Below are 16,621 nucleotides of genomic sequence, written 5' to 3'. Positions count from 1 at the left end.
AGGGGACGCTAGTCCATGGCCTGTCTGCCCAAGAAGAAAGACTGTTAAAGACACCTGAAGGGCAGGCAAGGGGGGAGTCTAGACTGCGACAGGGTCCAGTCTGAAAAGAAATATAACTGGAACATTAAGCTACAGAAACTTGCCTAAAATAACATTTAGGGTAAGAAATTGCATTTTGTAACCTGTTTCTTAAGTATATTGAGATTATCTTTCGTACTTTGCTTTATTTGCTCAGTAATCTGCTTTGTTGTCTGTTATCTCTTATATTCACTTAAAAGTCACCTTCTGTAGTTAATAAACTTATTTCTTGTTTATAATATAACCCAGTTTGTGCAATTCATAATGAGGGGAGAGGGGGTAAAAGGCTGTGCATACCTTCTTCCACACTGAGGGAGGAGCCGGATTTCATAATATACCTTTGGGTCTGCATTCCAAAGGAGGTGGACACCTGAGTGCTGGGGCAAGTCCCTTAAACTGAGTCTTCCCAGAGCTGATCTCAGTGTCTGTGTTGTTCTGCAGTTGGGTATGGCCCAGCCTGTGTGCGTGCTGGAGAAGGCTTAACAGCCTGGCTCACAAGACAGGTAAAAAGGGTGCCCTGGCTGGCAGAACAGGTGGGCTCAGTGGTATCTCAGCACATCAAGTGGTATCCTAAAGGGGACAACCCATCACAAGGATCAATATGCAAAAGTTGAATGATGCACCATGCAAATAATTAACATCAGAATGACCATATGAGTCAGACCAATGGTCCATCTCACCCAGTATCCCATCTCTGACAGTGACCAGTGCCAGATGTTTCTGGTAGCTGGAAATTTAGGAACACAAGAGCACAGGGTTGCACTCCTAACCATCCTGGCTAGGAGCTATTGATGGATCTATCCTACATGAAATTATCTAATTATGGTTGGAATCCATTTATGCATATAACAACATACTTATTTTATTATATACATGGAAGTAGGCAAAACTTACATTGATTTCCATGGGAGATTTGCCTGACAGAAACACAGGATTTGGTCCTCAGCCGCTTTCCACACTGCAACGTTTTAAGAGTTGGTGTCAGCCTGTTAAAATAGTACAAGAGGTGCAGACAAAGCCTCTAAATTCACTCTGCAAACTCCTGGCAGCTAAGGATAAGGTCATTACTGAAGATTATGCTGCCAGTGTACGAACACTGCATTTTCTCTTCACTCTGTCTCCCCCTTCTCTACTTAGAGAAAATGTAACTCTTGACATTGAATGTACAAGTGATTTCGCCCTACCCAATAACTAAGAGGACAGAAGTACAGTTGAAAAGTAAAGACTGCTTTGTGATTTTCAAAATAGTTTCAGAATGATGCACCATATATATAAAATTGCCATAGCATTTCACACTCCCGAATGACGATTGAATCTAATCCAAATGATACGTGTAACTTTAAAACAACCCTGATTCCAGACTTACTAAAGCACTCAGAGATTAAATATTTCAGACAGGAAAGCTCCACTTGATTTTCTCTTCATCTCAAACAAGCAACAAGGAACAAAATGAAGCAGAAGTCAAGTACCTGATATGACACCATATTTTTCAGTAACTCCCAACTTACCATCCTCTCACTTAACTTTGTTTCAATCTTACGTCCCTGCTCGATTACAGAACATGCTCCATTTAAACTTGTGTAATGCTTCACTATGTCGTTTGGCTGCCTGCTTTATCCACAGCTGGCAGACCCCAATCAGCTCCCTTACGCCCCCGCCCCCCACACAGCGCCTCCCGGCAGACCCCACAGATCAGCGCCTTTCCCCTCCTCCCACCACTCCTGCCTGTGGCAATCAGCTGGCTTGCGGCGTTCGGGGGGAGGGAGGAGTGAGGACTCGATGTGCAAGCTCCTCCGCCCCCCGCCTCCAGAATGCTGCAAACCAGCTGATTGCTGTGGGCAGGAGGCAGAGGACAGAGGGAGGAGCCTGTGCGCAAAGTCCTCACTCCTCCCACCTCCCTCCTGCCCCCTGAACATTGCAAGCCAGCTGATTGCCACAGGCAGGAGGCAGGGGAGGGAGGAGTAAAGGGGTGGGAATGCGGAGTTAAGGGTGAGGAGGAGACAAGGCGGGTTAAAGGTGCGGGCTTGGGGTAAGGGGTGGCGTGGGCGGGCTGAGGGTTGAGCCCCCTGCCCCTGGGGCTTGCAGAGTAGGGGAAGCTGCCGCTGCTGCTGCACAATGTGCTTCTCCTAGCGTACAGCACCTTCCGCCTCATCTGCCTCATTGTCTCCAGTGCCAGTGGGCTGTGCCTGTGAGGGGTAAGGGGTGGCACCCCCAACTATAGCACTGTTCTGTACTGTATGGCAAAAAAAATTCCCTGGAACCTAATCTCCCTGCCCCCAATTTACATTCATTCTTATGGTTGAAATTGGATTCGCTTAACATTGTTTCATTTAGAGTCGCATTTTTCAGGGACATAACTACAATGTTAAATGAGGAGTTACTGTATATATACACATACATACATACACACACACAGAGCAATTCTCAGCTCCAAGAACCATCAAACATCATTGTTAATTACAAATGCTATAGTTAATTTATGGAATTATTTTAGCCGCACATGCAGGCACATTGAAGTCTTTTGAGTAAAGATTTCACCTTTCATCCACGTATGGAAATAAGATGTATTTACTATTGTGCTTGCTTAGTAACAAACACCAGGCATTAAGCTTGAGAAACAGTTTTAGTGATTAACCAACAAAGATCTCCTTCCCCATCTTCACATATTTCTGCACTACTGCAAAAATTTACTTTTTAGACTGACATTCTCCAGCCCTAATCTCTGGCCAAAAGGAAATTTTTGTTTTGTTTTGTTTTTGTTTTTCTTGTTGTTTTAGCAAAATCTCTTTAGCCACATTGGAATTCTGAAAGGGTGTGGTTAAACCCTCAATGAACCTGAATATATTACCTTCAATGGCCACAACAGGAGACAGAGCCTGATGCTCCTTTTTAGGTACCTGATCCTGCAACCCTACCAATATCTTCAGCCTGCACTTCAGTATTGACAGGATCAGGGCCGAAGTATATTAGTAACATTATGCATGTGAGTAGTCCAATTCAAATCAACCGGAGCACTGGCTTGCAGGACTAGGGCCTCAGTGAGTAACATCACAGGATTGGGAGCAAAAGGACCAATGTGTACTATGGAGCATAATCCCTCTCCCCCATCCCCCCCAAGATCTTCATCTTTTGGCAGCTCCATGCCACCACATGGCCTAATACAGCAAAGGTAAGATTTTTGGCCCAGATCCTAAAAAGGACCTAAATACCACTCATTTTGATGAGACAAGTTGGATGAGATAGTATCTTTTATTGGATCCACTTCTGTTAGTGAGAGCTCTATGTAGCTCAAAAGTTTGTCTCCTTCACCAACAGAAGTGGGTCCAATAGAAGATATTACCTCATCCACCGTTTTTCCTCTAATATCCTGGGACTAACATAGCTACAACAACACTACAAACACTCATTTCAATGGGAGTCGGGCACCTAAATTGTTTTGATGATCTTGGCCTTTGTCTGCATTCTTAGTATTAAGCATTGCACTGATCTGCAAAGTCAGTCCACTTTTGTGGCATGTGTTTCATCTCCCGGTTGTGTGGATGGCCTCGCATTCCGTTACTATGCTGCATGAAGGAAGCTATGTGATGACAGTAAGGATAAAAGCAGGGAAGCTAAAGCATCCCCTGAATGTGAGTAGAGTATCAATCTTTCCAGATACCAGAAACAGAAAACAAGACAAAGCAAAGCAAGAAGCCTCCCTACATAAGGTGATTTATGAACTGGTAAAACCCAAGAAGTCAATCACTAGGTAATGAAGTAAAAAAGCAGGTGTGACAGAACACTTGGTTGATAGCAATTACTCTGACATGTCTGGATTGAAAAGATTCAGCTCATTTGCACAGAAGTTCTGCACTTCTGATAACTACTGATTGATGTGGAAGGTTCACGTGCATTTTAGTGCAGAGGTCTGACTTGCTTTTTCTCTTTAATATACCAATTGTCACCATAAGTCATGGTGTCTCTGTGCATGAATACATTCTTTTTCTTCTTTTATCAGGCTCAGGTTTCCACCAACATATTAAATATCTGTTCCTGTTTGTTTCTATTATGGAACTGCAGTCCTTGTAGGCCTACAGGATTAGTTTAGTCAACCCGGTGCCTATAATGAGACACAATGCACTTTAGGGTCAGCTTAATATTAGAAAGATCTCCTATGTTCCATGAAAACATTCTAGCATACAAGGATATCTGTAACTGAGTTTGAATGAGAGAAGATCTAAAGTCTGGAACTTGACATCTCCCCAGCTTCTGAACATAATCATTCGGTCATCTTTTCCTTTTTCTTTGACAGCTGTAATATCTGCAATTAAAAGCCGAATCAGCGGGGGCTGTTTCAAGAACAAAGAAGGTATTGCAGTTCAGTGAAGCTCTGCAAGATCCAGAGGGATACGCTAGAATCAGCATTCCGGTTCATTAATCTGTTCACTCTAACAGCATTTTGCAACTGTACATACACAATATAGGGATCATTCGCCACTGAAACACAGCCAACTCTGGGGTGGAAAGTGACAGCCATCATGCACCAATAATACTACAGAACAGTCCTTATTAGCAGAACTGAACAACATCCTCTATAAACTTAAACTACACGGTGAATTTTAGGGACACAGAATAATTGTTCCACTGGAATTTGACAAAACAAAACCTGAATGTTTAATACCCTCCGCACTTCCATGAAGCATCATGGGAACTCTTCTTTAATGACCACACATGATCAGGAATTTGGGTTTTTGTTTTTTTCAGAACAAGTAAACGTCTGGATCTGTAACAGAAACACAAGAGGATCCTGATAGCAAATTCCTAGTGAATCTTAAAATGGCTCTTGGAAGAATACTTATTTGCACACATGGGGGGCAGGGGGGAGAGAATAAAGGAGTTCCAAAAATGCTGGACACCTGAAGATTGAGTCTTAGGAGTCTCTAATGGGTAAATACTAATCAGAATTATGGCCTTAATCTGTTTCTCAATTACCCCATCTCTTAAATGGGGATAGTTATACTTACCCACCATGATGGTGTTAAATTACTTTATGACCACTGGGTGTGAGGCACTACTGCAGTATTGAAAACTGCAAGGATTACAAAAGTATGAGTGAGGACCCAAAAATCATGAGACTGGCACAGAAATCTTGAGGGGGGTTTGTTTCTGTTTTTTAAGTAATCTGGGGTTCTTTTTATTTGCCTTCTGATTCACATTTTTCAGGCTTTTTCTCTATAAACACTTAATTCCTCCCATCCCCAACTTAAATCATATCAATTCAGGGTTTTCAGAAAACCCAACAAATTGTGAAACTTGAGATAAACAGTGCCATCGTAAATGAAAATAATTAGATGTTTGATCATGCTGCTAACATTTCCTGTTTGGTGCAATATTCCTGCCTTTAGGCAACATCGAGCTATGGTAGAAACACTACACAGGGCAAGATGTGTGTTCTGAGAGAACTGACTATAAAAATAGATGGGGCATGTTATCTCTGTGTGTGAACAAGTGTAATGGATGCAAGTATTTTTTATTTTTATTTTTTTTTATAGACACAGATTCTACGGCCAGAAGGGCCCATTGTGATCATCTGTATTCTGACCTCCTGTATACCACTGGACATACAAATTGCTCAAAATAAATCCTTGTAGCCTTTTATTTATTTAATGTTAATTGTACTGCAGTAGGTTCAGCTCTGGTGGCTACAGTCTCAAGTTCATCAGAGTTATCTCTGGTTGTTCTGGATCTAGAGTCCACAGGATGTGGAAAACACTAATGTACTCAATGCTTTTTTTCCCTCTGTCTTCATGAACAAGGTCCGCTCCCAGACTACTGCACTGGGCAGCACAGTATGGGGAGAAGGAAACCAGCCCTCTGCGGAGAAAAAAGTGGTTCGAGACTATTTAGAAAAGCTGGACAAGCACAAGTCCATGGGGTCGGATGCACTGCAGGTGCTAAAGGAGTTGGCGGACATGATTGCAGAGCCATTGGTCATTATCTTTGAAAACTCATAGCGATCAAGGGAGGTCCCAGATGACTGGAAAAAGGCTAACGTAGTGCCCATCTTTAAAAAAGGAACTACAGGCCAGTCAGCCTCACCTCAGTCCCTGGAAAAAATCATGAAGAAAGATCTTCAAGAAATCAATTGTGAAGTGCTTAGAGGAGAGGAAAGTGACCAGGAACAGTCAGCACGCATTCACCAAGGGCAAGTGATGCCTGACTAACCTAAGTGCCTTCTATGAGATAACTGGCTCTGTGGATGAGGGGAAAGCAGTGGACGTGTTATTCCTTGACTTCAGCAAAGCTTTTGATATGGTCTCCCGCAGTATTCTTGCCAGCAAGTTAAAAAAGTATGGGCTGGACGAATGGAGTATAAAGGTGGATAGAAAGCTGGCTAGATCATCAGGCTCAACGGGTAGTGATCAATGGCTCCATGTCTAGTTGGCAGCGGGTATCAAGCGGAGTAACCCAAGGGTCGGTCCTGGGGCCAGTTTTGTTCAGTATCTTCATTAAGGATCTGGAGGATGGTGTGGACTGCACCCTCAGCAAGTTTGCAGATGACACTAAACTGGGAGGAGTGGTAGATACACTGGAGGCTAAGGATAGGACAGAGAGAGCCCTAGACAAATTAGAGGATTGGGCCAAAGGTAATCTGATGAGGTTCAACAAGGACAAGTGCAGAGTCCTGCAGTTAGGAAGGAAGAATCCCATGCACTGCTATGGACTAGGGACCAAGTGGCTAAGCAGTAGTTCTGCAGAAAAGGACCTAGGGGTTACAGTGGACGATATGAGTCAACAGTGTGCCCTTGCTGCCAAGACAGGTAACGACATTTTGAGCTGTATAAGTAGGGGCACCGACAGCAGATCGAGGGACGTGATCATTCCCTTCTATTCGACATTGGTGGCACTGTCCAGTTTGGGGCCCCACACTACAAGGATGTAGAAAAATTGGAAAGAGTCCAGTGGAGGGCAACAAAAATGATTAGGGGGCTGGAACACATGACTTATGAGGAGAGGTTGAGGGAACTGGGATTACTTAGTCTGTAGAAGAGAAGAATGATAGCTGCTTTCAACTACCTGAAAGGGGGTTCCAAAGAGGATGGATCTAGATGTTCTCAGTGGTGGCAGATGACAGAACAAGAAGCAATGGTCTCAAGTTGCAGTGGGAGAAGTTTAGGTTGGATATTAGGAAAAACTTTTGTACTAAGAGGGTAGTGAAGCACTGGAATGGGTTACCTAGGGAGGTGGTAGAATCACCTTCCTTAGAGGTTTTTAAGGGTAGGCTTTGATAAAGCCCTGGCTGAGATGATTTAGTTGGGGATTGGTCCTGCTTTGAGCAGGCAGTTAGACTAGATGACCTCCTGAGGTCCCTTCCAACCCTGATAGTCTATGAACACATGAAACCATAGGCAAATAACACAATTACAAGAGCATCTATCTTTAAGCAGTTTTATTAAGGATACCAACAAAGCAATAAATGTCACATCTACAATTCCTAAAGATAAGTACCATAGTACCATTTATTCCTACAGACACCCTCACATCCTCCTAGATGGTGTTAGTGTGTGCTGGCCCTCGCATGGATTGATCAACAATATGAGAGTGGTATCTGCTGGAGTTTTCCATAGGAAGCTCCATTTTCCTACTCTGAACACCTTTTTTATATTGTGATTCTGTCTATACCTACATTCTGTGCATGTACATTAAAGTGTCAGTCTTCTCTTTCTTACTGTTCAGTGTCCTCTAGAAACACAAGGGACCCCGAATTCTATAGGCTATGTAGGTTCTCATGAACATTGACATACCACCTTTATCCTATGGTTAAGGCACATGTTGGAGACAATATTTACTGTTACAGCATTTTATAATTTAAATGTAATCTTCACGGCCATACTTTCCAGTATTATCAGTTGGTACTTCTTTTCCCATAATCTTTTGGGTTACTTTTCGGTCATTGACTTATACCATCATTTCTTGTCTCCAAGGCGCAAAATAGCTAAGCTAAAATCTTGCAGGCCTCAGCATACAGGTTCTTGTGTTTCAGCTTGTCTTACTTATGTCTACTACATGGTTTCTCTAAATACTGATCAATCTTATACTTCTATAATCCTACAAATTAACTCTAATTAACATACAATTAATATATATGGTATAACATTGATTAATCATAACATCACATAATAAAGGGATAATAAAATAAATCATTAGGTACATCCTAGAGCATAACATTGAGAAAAAACATCCAGCCTTGATTTAAAATTTGTCAGTGATGGAGAATCCACTACAACCCTTGGTACAGTAAAAACCCAGAGTTTTGAACACCTCAGAAATGGAGGTTGTTCGTAACTCTGAAACATTGGTAATGCTGAACAAAACATTATAGCTGTTCTTTCAAAAGTTTACAACTGAACACTGACTTCATACAGCTTTGAAACTTTACTATGCAAAAGAAAAATACTGCTTTCCCATTTAAAAAAAAATAGTTTACATTTAACACAGTCCTGTACTGTATTTGTGGGGGGTGTGGGGGGTTTTTTGGTCTCTGCTGCTGTCTGATTGTGTACTTCCAGTTCCAAATGAGGTGTGTGGTTGACTAGTCAGTTTGGAACTCAGGTGTTCGTAACTCTGAAGTTCTCCTGTGCATTGTTCCAATGATTAATTACTCTCACTGTTAAGAATTTATGCCTGATTTCCAGTCTGAATTAGTCTACCTTAAACTTCCAGCCGTTGGATTATGTTACACCTTTCTTTGCTAGATAAAAATCCCCTTTCAACTCATCCTCACTGAACACTCCACTGAGAGAGAAAACCTTCCAACTCATTAACCAATGAGGACACTGGTGTAAAATGGAACCGCTTCAAATGACTTCTCATTTTGCAGGAGGGAGGGGAAAACACTGCAGTGAGTGAAGACAATGCCTCTCCCCCCGCCTCCAGCTATCACTCTGTTATCTGAGTACTACCTCACTTGCCTGCTAAAGTGTAAGCCACTGCCACCAGATGTCAACATTTAAGGGGAGAATCCACAGGTAAGAAGTGTAGAGAAATGCTACAGCCATTCTTATGTGAAAAGATCACTGCCCAGATAATTCCTTAGCTCTTAGGAAAACTGAATGTGTATGAGTTCTCTCACAGCTGACGTTTTAAAGTCATTTCAACAAATTTGCTCCTCCGTCATTAAGAAAAGGCTATTTCTGCCAACAAAGTTTCACAGTTTGTCACCTATTATGCATCGCCTGCTATAGCTAGGAAGCTTGTTGAAAATAGCAATGCACCTGCGTCTTCAGTAGAGGCGGTTGGAAATTTTCCAGTTTTCAAAGCTATACTGGTTTGACAAGGTGTTCATTGGAAATGGAATAGGGGAAGGAGAAAGAGAGCGGTCTTCTATAGATGGGTGGTAAGGGACACTTGAACCTGGGCCTCCCACGCTCCAGATAAGTACCCTACCACTAGGCCCATTGTTCATTCCAACATGAAATGTAAACAAATTCTGAAACCTCAGAATTGGACTGGAATTGTCACTCTCCAGCCAGTTCTAGTCTTGTATACTGAGTTAGCCCAGCTGATTGGCACCCAGGTTCGCCTACTCAAGACCTGTTCAAATTACTGCCTGCTCACTAGTGCCGAGCTCGCCCATGTGTGTCACTACGACAGCTGGAGGCACTTCAGAGTGGAACATGGGTTTTCCCACCCAATACATTTTGGGAGAAACCATCTGTCCTTCCAGGCAGAAGGGTGGAGGAAAGGCACTGGACAAGATTAGCATTCGAGTGATTTAGACTGCATCCTCACTGCAAAAGGAGGTTACCAGCCCAAGTGAAAGTGGCACTGGTTTCTAGCCCACACATCCCAGATGGCCAGCTAGCCTCAACAAAAAGCACCACTAAAGTAAAGTGAGAGGTTTGTGTGTGTGGACAGGAGGGGAATTAGAAAATGTGTAGGCTAAATATGCAACAAAGACAAACCCCAGCTAGCTGCTCTAGCTCTTCTTACTCCTGGGGGAATTGGCACAGAATTTATGTCATCCGGAGATTTCTTTGCTTCCCATCAGAAAAATTACTTCTGAGGGGAAGTAAAAGGAAGCCACAAAAGCGGTCACTTGCTCCTCCCCAGCAGCCCGGAGCAGACAGCGGAGACGTAAATCAGTGCAGGGAAGTGAGGTGGCTGGGTGCGCTTGCATGAGGAGATGTCAATCACTACCGGGGGCAGGGCTGGGCAAACGAGCGAGAGAGACTCTGTCTCCCTGGCTCACTATTGCACTGTGGCCAGCATGGAGGGGCAGGCGCTGTCCCCTCACACAGAGCATATGTAGCAACCTGCCTATTTAGTTGTTCCCATTCTTGCTGGTGAATTGTTCTCATTCTTGGTGAATTCCCCCAGGAACATAGAACAAGTATAAAAGTTTTAAAGTTCCTTTACACTACCAGAGGCTGTAAAAAAGCAGTTTAAATGACAGTGTGGCCTTGTAAATGCTCATGGTGCTTTAATTAGCAGCATTGGTCTACATTTTCAGACTGAAAAATTTTCCTGTCAAAATGTGCTCCATTACTACTGACTTTTCTAGAGATGGTCAGTAGCCAATATACATTGTGAGTTTGATTCCCCAGCCCTCACTTCCTCTTCAGATGCCTATAATGTAACACTGAGCATATGGCTGCCTATATTTGTTGACAAATAACGAGAAATAAAGGGTCAACCCTAGTTACATTACGATTAGACAAAGGGATTTGGGGGATTTCCTCTAACACTTCCGCTTCCATTCTCCATCCATTTTATTGTAGCTTAAATAAATTACCAAAATAATTGAAACTGGCATGATTATATTGCGTTATTTTGACAAACAAAATATGCTGAATTTTAAAACAGTGTGTGCAGAATTTTTAATTTTTTGGTGCAGAATTCCCACAGAACTCTTCTGTTTTCTCTATATCAGCTGCTGCTATGATTGGCTTAACATCTGGACAGCCACAGCATTAAATGTCTCTCAATATTACACCCTGTTCTCATGTCTCAGGGCTCCTAAGAGTTATTAGGAAGTCAGATTCCAGCTCTCACTTCTGTAGCAACAGTAGTTCACCAGCAGCAGCTCTCTCACTACATGGCTTCCCTTGCAGTACAATAAAGAAGAGCTTTCAAAGAGGCAAGGGCAAATCACTCCTTAACATGCAATATCGAAAAATTACAGAGCAAGAGAGCTCATCTAAACGTACAGGGAAGTCCACCTCAAACAGATGTCTTCATAAGATAAATCTAAAAGGATATCAGGTTTCAGAAGAACATTAGCAACAATGGGAAGTTATTCAAGGTTTCCTTGGAGTAGACAAGGCCAAAGACACTAGGCACCCATGTTCCATGTGTCGACCCACTGCCTCCTCAATTTCCATTTTGCTGCTTCTCTTATGGGTAAACACAGATGTAGTGTCTGGGGAACAGTGTGCACATGAGGAAGTGGCATCATTATGCAAGAGTATGAGACAGGAAGTGTAAAAGACCAAACACAGCAAGCGACAATCCATAAAGGAAACAAGCTGAAAAAATACAAAACAATATTATTTTCACTAACTTCTTACAGTTTTAATAATCTTGTGTGTTACTTTTAACTATAGGAGAGGCAAAATGTTCTGACAAATACGATTATCTAGTTAACAGCATCCCTCTAAATGGATGTTGCATGGACATTCTGTTTCAGAGATCCATAATGCTGTCCAGAGGCAGAGAAAGTGGGAATCATAAAATCAAAGTTAGTATGTTTTATTTAATAAGTAATAATAAGTAGAACTTGCAAAGTGCTTTACACTTTTAAAATGCGGAATAAATATTCAGAAGTGTATTACAGCCCCACACAAGGTAATTACATGGTTAACTCTCTTGAGTGTGTTCTGTAATGAGCATTTAGGAACATGTTTTGCCACTGAATACAATAGATGACCTCCCTGCATCTCATTTACATTTTAATTACGTGTGACAAAAGCACTGAGTCACGAAGTAGAATTTTGTTCCTAATCCTTGCTTTATTTTGATTCCACACTAGGCAATATTCAATGGTAAGGAAATCTCAAGGCTTTCGTAAATGGGGGGAAAAGTTGCAGAATAGCTTACAACAAACTATGAATTTAAAGTATTACTTCATTTTTCTTCTCTTGAGTCTAGCAGTGCATGACAAACAAAAGTGAAGTCTCTGGAACATTTTCACAATGAAAATATGTAAATAAATTACCCACTTATGTTGATTGATGAGTGTTATTTTGGTTGAAAACAATGCAAGTCACCCTCACTTTACAAAACAAGATATATATCAATAAAATGAGTCAGACTCGCTAAAGAAAATATTTGTTGTAGCCTTATGCTATTTTTACTGAACCTTCAATTACGGTTTTTAGAGAAAGCGTGCCAATTTCATGCACCTATTACCAACTGTTAAAATGAGACACAATTCTCCTCTAGTAAAGCATCTCTTAATACACTAGTTAAAAATACACACAGGAAGGTTATGGAGAACACATCATCATCCTTCAAGATCCCAGAAATAAGTGGTGAAAAAACTGAAGGCACTCAGAGAACTTTACAGAAATAGCTTTCTATCAAAAAAAATAAATAAATACTTCACAGCATCCAGTGTCTCAGTTTCTCCCAGCATGTTTTTCACAATCTATACATAACTTGCATAAGGGAGAAAAATATAACCCAGTTCAAACAAAGCATTGCTGCAGGTAAACTCATGTTTTCGAACTAAAGTTTAAAAATGCCTAACAGCATCTTCCGAAAAGCATCAAGCTCTATTCCAGCCTCTATATGCTGCTCAGGCAGCATACAGGGGATGTAAAAAGGCTGCAGGAGGCTAGGGAATAATTATCCTGCCACAGGAGCAGCACAAGCCTCAGCACAGAGGGCCTGCCTGGGGGTTGCAGGAGGCATACATCTCCAGATACTCAGCACTACCGGGACTCTGAGCTGCAGAGAAACCGACAGGCAGCCCTGAGGCTGCCCTGCTTTCTGTAGAGGGGTCTTTATAGCCTCCCCAACAGCCAAGAGTCCAGAGGTACAATGCTGGCGAAGTCTTTTGTGCTGTGTCTTATTCAGGAAAATTATGAACGCAGTGAAGAGTCTGAAAACGTATCAATGTTTGGAATCATCTACAATCATGATACCAAGGGGACATCAACGATCTGGATGGCACACAAATGTCACTGGACACTTGAGACACATAGGCCAACAGTTTTCATCTAACTTTTGTCATCCAAGTCCATAGGCAGGCCCCCTATATAACAGTGGCCTGAATTTTCAGAAGTGCTGAGCCCCTGCAACACATGCACTGAAGTCAATGAGAGCTCTGGGTACTTGGCACCTCTGGACAAAAAAAAACCATCAAGCCACTTTTCTTTAGGCACCTCTGGGCACACCTTTGAAAATATTGGCTTAAATGTTTAATAGCAAAAAATATCCTCTAGATATCAAAATATACATCCAATCCACACATGTACACAAAAATCTGTGTGTGGGGTGTTTGTTTTTTAAGACCCAGACATACCAAACTCTACATGACAAATCCTCAGTGCACAGTAAATACAGAATAACATATATTGCAGGGATCGAAACATTTACCAGACATCTATGAGCTGGAGGACTTGACCTACTAGTCAAAAATCAATGCGACAGCTGAAAGTTAGGGAACTCCACCACCAAGGTCAACAAGTAATGCCCTACTAGACAAGCTCTCTCCTAGCCACAGTCCCAGCTACTCGGAAAGGAAGGTTCTGGGATTTCTACCAAGGAGCTGGACCTTGGCTCTAGCTCTATCTGACGGCTCAATCTTTTGTATCATCCTCAACATGTGAAACCTTACACCCCTCCTCCCACACAATATTCCCATTTGCTGGAAGAAGCTCTCTCCTTCTCTCTCCATTCTCCTTCCAGAGCTTCCGTGGGAGAGTGAAGTCTCAACCACTCACCCTCTCCCTCAGCCTCCACTATTGGGTGCTTCTGTGTGAATATCTCTAGTATCTGCTGCTGCTGCTCAGATCTTCTCAAAAACCATAGCTGCATGAAACTGAAATGGTGGTTGTCCCTTTAATCATCCAGAGCAGCATTCTGAACACTAGCAGTGAAACAAACCATATCGCAGGTATTTACAGTCTGTAGCTGCTGGGCAGAGCTGTGAGCACACAAAAGGTACTGGAGCTCTCTGCATCAGATGACAGTACAGTATTAATATTTCTGTAGACGTAGAGCCTATGAGCCCTAGTCATGATCCAAGATCCCTATGTGCTAAGTGCTGCACAAACACAGAACAAAAAGACGGCCCTTGCCCCCAAAGAGAGCTTACTGAATTAATGTAATAGACTGTAAGTTCTCTACAAGCGCAAGAGCTAGAAAATCAGTACTTTTTTTAAGTGTAAACTAAAATTCTGCAAAAATTGACAGCTTAGCCCTTCCCCTTCCTCTCTCTCACACACACAGAGAGAGAAGGCTCCTAATTACAGATGGGGAGTAGATTTTCAAACCTTGATATGTTGATGTTATAACTCCAAACCATGTACCCATTAGAATCTTCCCATATCATGTGTAAGATTAAAAAAAAATTGTAATGGGATTATTATCCAGATCCAATTAATGGTGGGAGTAATAAATACTATGAGACCTGGACCACTTTATGCTAGGAGTCTTACTGAGTCTACGTGACACTACCAAAGATCATAAGAAATGACATGAGCAAGCTTTCCTCATAGCTAAGAAATTAATTTTAATGAGATGGAAACCATCATATGCACCAGAAATTAGCAAACAGAGTGTGGGGCTAAATTAACTCACTGTAATGGAAAGGACACTTTACAAAATACCAGATAACTTAAACTTGCAATAATATCTGAGCCACAAATTCTTTGAACTACAAATATATGAAAAGATGTAACCTAATACGTATCTTGATCTTATGAACACTTATTTTTCTTCCTCTCACTTCCTCTTAGCTATGTATATTAGATAAGCGTTGTATTTTTTTTCCAGAAAGTAATGAAAAAATACACTTGTTTATAAGCTGTGGACAACCTGAAATTAAATTCTAAGGGAACAGGTATCCAAGGGTTTTGTTTTTACTTTTTCCAGCTAGGGTAGGTAGATATTAACCTGACACAATGCATGCCACTTTGTGTCACAAGGATGATGTTATATCAGAAGATCCAGAGTCCCACAGCCCCTGAGCAGTGGAAAGGGCAAAGGGAGTAAGTACATATCTCCAAACCCATCTTTCTAATTAGAACCCAACTGTTTATTTTTGGCTGCAAATTTACACACTGAGCAGCTGCTGATCTTTTACTTGATCTCACTCTATTTAAAATTAAACAAAGAAACAAGACAGATGATGAGTTTTCTACTGGTACAGTTTGAAGTTCGGAACACACGGACTCAATGAGTCTGTAAAGAAAAAAAACAGTCCAGAACGGCAGAAAGGAAGAAAATCTGTTTCACTGAATATTGGATCTACAAGTAGAAACATCCCTAATGCCGCAAAATTAGACCTACAGCTTGTGGGACATTATTCCTAGCCTACTAAATTGAGGACTTCTCCTAAAGTTCCAAGTGTTTTCTGGATACATTCTGGATAAAAGGCATTGTAGAGTTTGGGGGTGGGGGGATCATAGGGGGTAGTTATATCTCAGCAGCTTCATTATCTGGCTTTAAAAGTGAAAACATGTATTGTAAATAACTTGACCTGCAAATTCAGCCTGGGATCTGCAAATCAGGCTGAGATCTTTCCTTCTTACAGATCATCAGCAGTACCACAGATTTTGCTAGATAAATTCTTCCCTGAGTTACACCTGCGCAACCCCCAATTGGAGCTGATGTGCTTGCAAAAAAGCAATTGAGAATATAAACTAAAGACAGAGATGCAGATGTGTGAGAGAGTCTGTAGGCCAAATTCTGCACTATTGTCACAGGGAACGTGTGAGAAGAAATGAACCAAGCTCAACTCTAAAATCCAAGGGCATGCAGGGCTGTCAATAGATGAAAAAACGGCATGTTTTTAGTTATAAATTCATCACATTGGTTAAGGAAAGAACGGAGACTTAAAAAAAAATGGACTCCAACAAGATAGGTCTCTTTTCAGAGTACTCCTGCACTTTAAGAAATAGCTGGACGATTACAACTGCCATGTGATAGGAACAGATGCAACATACTCCTAGAAGCTTCAGGCTGGGTTGCCTTCAATTTGTTTGGCGAGGATGTTGTTGTCATAATATAATTCCCAATTCTGAACCTTAGCGTCCAAAATATGGGTACTAGCATGAATTCCCCTAAGCTTAATTACCAGCTTAGATCCTGTAGTGCTGCCACCAATCAGGACTTAGAGTAGAGTGCCTGATAAACTCTGGTCTCCCCCAAACCCTTCCCTGGGGACCCCCAAGACCCAAATTCCTTGAGTCTCACAACAAAGGGGAATAAACCATTTTCCTTCCCCCTCCTCCCTTCCAGGTGTTCCCTCCCTGGGCTCCTGGAGAGAGATACAGATTCAAGCTCCGTGAATCTAAACAAAGGGATTCCCCCTTCTCCTTTCTTCCTCCCAGAT

Source organism: Gopherus evgoodei, chromosome 1, assembly GCF_007399415.2.
Source record: "Gopherus evgoodei ecotype Sinaloan lineage chromosome 1, rGopEvg1_v1.p, whole genome shotgun sequence".
Lineage (NCBI taxonomy): Eukaryota > Metazoa > Chordata > Testudines > Testudinidae > Gopherus > Gopherus evgoodei.
The sequence above is the reverse complement of the archived record's forward strand: the minus strand, read 5'-3'. Positions refer to the sequence as shown.